Here is a 6,000-nt window from a genome sequence, read left to right as displayed (position 1 = left end):
TAACAAATTTATAAATAAATAAATAACATGTATATATGTATTATATATTTATATTTAATAAATATATAATACATATCAGATCGAATCATGATCTGATCCATTTGCACCCCTACCGGATGGTCAAACTAGTGACCCACAACCCAGAGGCAAAAACAGTTCGGCCGTCGGGTTGGTTTTTAAAACATGGATCAAGATATTAACTCACATTAGGTTCAAGAAACACTAATGAAGACGTATAATATTCATCCAACCTTTACAATAAGCTATTTCAACATGTTTCCTATACTTAACTATAATGGGACCAATCTCAAAATTGCACATTGGGAGAACATTAGAACACTAATAAGATTCAAGAAAACAAAATACTATGATTAACCAAATAAATTGGGTGAGCAACACACCCCTTTTGTGGCCTTGGATCAAGAATGGTGTAGGATGATGACAACCTCAATTGGAGATGATGGTGCTAAAATGGTTTACAATCCCTCCTTGGATGATGCCTTTCTTGAACCGAATAGGTGGAGTGGTTGGCTCGAGTTCCCTTTTTTATTCTTTGTTACTTCTTCCTTGAACCGATTAGACCCTAGAGTTCATGGGCCAAATTTTTCTCTTCTTCCATCATTTTTCTTTCCTTACTTCTCCTTTGGTCAAAATCTACCAAGGTCTCTCCTAGGCTTTTTCTTTTCTTTTTTTTTGTTTGAGTTTACATGACGGAATGGTGGAGGCTAGGATTTTGATTAGGAGATGGGAATGGAAAAAAAAGGAGGGAGATGGAAGAAGGTAGTTTGGCTATAGGTATTCTTGGTTTGAAAGGCCTAACACAGGTACCTCTCTTTGGCGGTGATTCAGAGAGACTATCTAGGTGGGCTACCTACTTGGGGATGATCTTTGGGACAATATCGTTCGGTTTCTAAAAGCTGATGTTGACATTTTTTCCTTGTATGTAGCAAACATGACGGGGATTGAACCCCACTACTAACCTATACGATAGAAGAAGATGAGCTTTGCCCCTAAATGGTGGTAGGTGATAAGTGAGAAGGTGAACAAATTCCTTGATGCGGCTTTTATTAGGGAAGTGTCGTACTCAGGCTAGCTCACAAGCATAGTGATGGTGAAGAAAGAAAATGGGAAGTGGAGAATTTGCATCAACTTCACCAACCTCAATTGAGCTTGCCCTAAGGATAGTTTACCCTGTCGATGATAGATCAATTCATCGATGCAACGATAGATCATGAGCTCTTTAGCTTCATGGACACATTTTCAGGATATATGCAAATAAAGATGCACCCTAAAGACCAAGAAAAGATTGTTTTCATCACTGACTGAGGCCTCTATTGCTACAAAGTCATGCCCATCGAACTCAAAAACGCTAGTGCTACCTTACAAAGGCTAGTGAAACACATCTTCAAAGAGTAACTCGATCAAAATGTGGAAGCGTATTGATGGCATGCTAATGAAGAGCAAAAAGGCCGAGCAACACCTAGTCGGTCTCAAAGTAATCTTCAGCCTCCTCATGCAGTACAAGATGAAACTAAATCCAATAAAGTGTTCCTTCGGCATCAATTCAAGCATGTTTCTAGGGTTCATGGTGACTCAAAGAGGCAATAAAGCCAATCCAGAGAAAATCCAAGCCATCCTAGATATGCAGTCTCTATAGGCACACAAAGAAGTACAATACCTCACATGCATGGCGGATTGTTGCGCTTAGCAGAGTCACGTCAAAGTTTGCAGACCATTGCCTCCCATTCTTCGAGGCCCTAAAACAAGTGAAAGACTTTCAATGGACTGAAGAGTGTAAGCAAGCCTTCCAACTGTTGAAGCAATACCTAAGCTCGCCACCCTATTGACGAAGCCAAACTTAGGAGACTAGTTACTATTATACTTCTTTGTCGGTTACGAGGTGGTCAGCTCAGTCTAAATGAAAGAAGATGACAGAACACAGAGGCCCATCTACTACACTAGAAAGGTGCTTGCCGACGCGGAGACTAGATACCCAAACTTGGAGAAGGTCACCCTAGCTCTCGTAACTTCATCTTGTAAGCTTCGGTCATACTTCTAAGCCCACAATATTCACTTACTCACAGATCAGCCTCTCAGGCAAGTGCTACAGAAACAAGACATCAAGTCACATGATAAGATCAAACATAGAACTCAACGAATCTGACCTTAACTATGCTCCTCGGTTCACCATCAAAGCTCAGACTCTAGCCGACTTCATTGTCGAATGCACCTTCTTAGCCCTTGATCCAGCCAAAGAGCCTCTAGTATGGACACTCTACATTGACGAATTAGGTAACAAACAAAGGTGTGGTATTGATCTCCTACTCCTAGCATAAGTATATTCTTCAAAAAAACAAAAAAGGGGAAAAAAGTGAGCCAAAATAAAAATATAATCACATTCCATTCACCCTTGAAAATGTTTACAAGTCATTTTAGCTTGGCTCACCAAGCCATACAAATCAAGAGAAGAAGAAACAAAAAGAAGTGTTCTTGCCCATCACGACAAGCCATACAAGCCAAAAAGAAAAAAATGACTAAAGGAACCAATGGCGTTTGAGTCACTGACCCGCAGGGAGGGGCATTCGACATAGCTTGCTCACCATCCTCAGATTGCTTCATTGCTCCTTCCTTGGCCTGGTCCGTTTGGGAGGCTGAAGCCTTTTGTTGCACAAGAGACTGAAGTCCAAGGACAGCCTCGGCCACCTTGGGAAACATCTCTGCCATCTTCTTCTAGCAATGCTCAAATAAGAAGATGTAGGAGTCGATGGCGAAGTCATCTAACTCTTTCTCATACTGGGTCAAAGCACAGAACTCCTCAACTGCCTAATGCCTAGCCTACTTGGTGTCCCAATGTCGAGCATCATTGGCAATGAATTCTCATTTGAATATGCAACAGCCCTAACTTCTGATTGCTCCTTCTCTAAGGTGTGGATCTTCTTCTCCTCATCATTTACCTTCATCCTCTCCTCATTCAAGGCAGACCTAACAGCTTTCCGTCTTCCCCTCCAAAGTCTCCATGAACTAAGAATTGCCACACTTTCAATTGATGAGGTGGACGAGGGAGTAGGCACCCTATCAAAATGTAATAAGTCAGATGAAGTGGATGGTGAACTTAATGGACGCGTTGTAGACTGCAATGTTCATCTACTTCCATAGATCCTTGTCTACCTTAAGAAGTAGTATCCCTTGGTCGATCTCCTTGCATACTCCCTCACTCTCGAGGGTGTCGGTGGGCTAGACCATCTAATTCCATTAATAGAATGAGTCCTCACCCTCATGAGCCTGAGGCCTCAGGGGTGGTGCAGGACGAGGAGGTCTTGATTGCCTCTCTGCATCCGAATCAACCTCAATCACCTCCTTGCAGGGGTGACCGCGATGGCGCCCTTGGAGTTAGAGGTTATCATCTTCCTTCTCTGGGCATTCTAGAGACATTTTAGGTGAGCCACCTCCTTCTCCAACTCCTCAATTGACTTCTATTGACCTAATGGTGACATCTCTAGATTTACAAGAGGAGTGTTTGATCAGTACTCAAAAAGAAGAACAAGACAGCAGTACAACACCATTGCCCAACTAAGTTGGGCACAGTTCGACACTAATCAGTTAAGCCTCAGATGTGTACTCCATCACGTTGATCCGATGGCTGGACATTTTACCCAACGCTTCCCTCTCCTCATCAGTCAAACACTTAGTGGGAAGCACTTTCACCTTGGTCACAAGGGTCCTCAGCCATAGGTGAAGGGGCATCGACTAAGATCTTTAGGTTTTGTTGACCCAAGAAGTAATAAAATCCTGGCTATCCGAGCTTCTTCAAGTAAAGAAGGGTGTAGAAGAGGAAAATCATTGGTGTGCCTATGCAATGTGCAAAAGCACAAGAGACCTATCAAGTATCTAAAGGAGTTTGGCACTAGCTGGACGAGCAATACTTGGTGTTTTGTTAATATCTGCACTAACCCCTCATCCATTGGGAACTGAGCCTAGCCTCCAAGCTATGATTGTACACGCACAGTTTACCCTCTCTAGGCTCATCTGCATGCTCCCGCTCCTTGGACACCTTAACCTAAACTCGTCAAAGATCAAATAGGTACTTCAGATACGGTCCATATCGGCACCAGTCAAACAACATGGGACATTGCCAAGGCCTAGAAGGCTACAGGTAGTGTCTTGCCTATCCATCCTAGCCCTATTGGATTCCTCATTCGCTTCAACCTCAGCTTGGTCATCCTCACCTTAGACCTCGGGATTTCCTATAAGGAAACCGCCTACCACGCAAACCTCCTCCTCAGAGTCCATGCCCATAACATCCACCTCAACTTCGGCCTTATTGGCATTAGTCTCAAGGACCCTCACATTAGCAGCCTCTCCTTGTGATGTCGTGCCCCCACTCCACTTACTACCTGAGTTGGGCTTAATAGTCCTTGAATAGCTAGAAGAATACTCAAAAGAAGGAGATGAGGATGAAGACATACCTCACTAAGGACGAAGACCATAGCCAAGCTCCCCAAATTGCTCTCGCTCAAATGACAAAGTAAAATGGTCCCCCCCCCTTGCTTTATATAGTGGCAACCAATGATCAGATCAAGGCAAATCGATGATCCAGATCAAATCCCAAGGCTCACCTACATGCATAAGCTCAATAAGATGAAATGATGCAATTGCACACTCGGGTCCAAATGCTTACACCATGCTTTGACCACTACCCACATGGCTCAACTAACACTTAGGATTCTAACAAGAGTTCCATAAGAAAACACTAGAAGAACTTGGCCTCCCAAACTTTGGCCAAAGACTTCTTCTTTGACTTTAGAATTGGTTGTTGGGGTCATATCCTAGCCATTAGTGCTCTCCACATGGAAGCCAATGCAAATAAGCCTTACCCAACGACCTCAGCCACATCAATAGCTCTAAGTTAGGATATCATGTTGTCTCACAAAGACCCCGAATGCATAAGCTCTAATTTTCCCTACACCGAAGAATACAGAACCCCTGGAAATCACAGACCTCGACCTCTCTAGAAAACGAAGCGCAAGACACATAACATAACCCAATAAACAATGAGTACATGGTTATATAAAGGCATCTCCCAAGGTATGGTTTTCTTTAGGCTCTTTATTCTCTCTCTCTAGCCTTCTTGCCCTCTTGCACTTTGGCGCTCAAGTCAGTGAACCGTGACTGGAGATCAGCCAGGCCGAGCTATTAAGGGCAAGCTTGTTTGAGTTGAGAACCTAATGGAATACTGCAATAACTACTAGTTCTCCACTTGAGATTTTTTTTCTTTTGCAAGTAGAACGTCATTATTATAAGGTTGTCAATGGGTAAAACCCAAGCTATCAAGCCCTATTACACAAGGCCTAGCTTGCATTTTGAATCCCAATTATCTATTGGATTGGTTCTTAGTCTACACTTTGAGTCCCCACTATAATAGGATGGGGACTGGTTTTACCTCTATACACCCACTTTGAATTTTGAAAAAAAGATTTAGTAAATAAAAGCCAACAATGAGGCTAGGTTTGGCTTGGACCAAGGAGGGGTGCTCACAGTTTGGTTAATCGAATTGTGAGGTTTTTTTGAAATGAACCGACCTGGTCAGTTTTTTTAAATCTGAACCAAAACCGAACTGATGCAACAAGTTAATTGTGGTTTGGTTTTTCATTTTTTTTAAGTACTCAAAATAAAAAAAGGGGAAAAAACCTTCCCTCTTGCATCCCTAGTTCAACAAACATTCATTCATTCTAAAAATACAAAAAAGTAAAAGAATTACCTGAACAAACATGACAAAGGGGCAAGGACAAAGTGGTGGTCGATGATTTGCCAGTGCTAGACTGGTTGGTGGTTGTTGTCACCTGAAGTGAGAGGCAAAGAGGTGGCGGTCCTGGCGGAGCCGGGGCGGTGACCAATGTCTTGGTTGTTGTACCTGGGGCTGGCTAAGGCTAATAGCTTTGGCTTGGTGCTTGTTGGCGAGGTGGCGACCGGCATTGCTGTTTGGTGGTTGGTGCAACGGAG

Source organism: Nelumbo nucifera, chromosome 1 (genome assembly GCF_055504915.1).
Source record: "Nelumbo nucifera cultivar China Antique chromosome 1, China Antique-T2T, whole genome shotgun sequence".
Lineage (NCBI taxonomy): Eukaryota > Viridiplantae > Streptophyta > Magnoliopsida > Proteales > Nelumbonaceae > Nelumbo > Nelumbo nucifera.
This window is presented reverse-complemented; position numbering follows the sequence as displayed.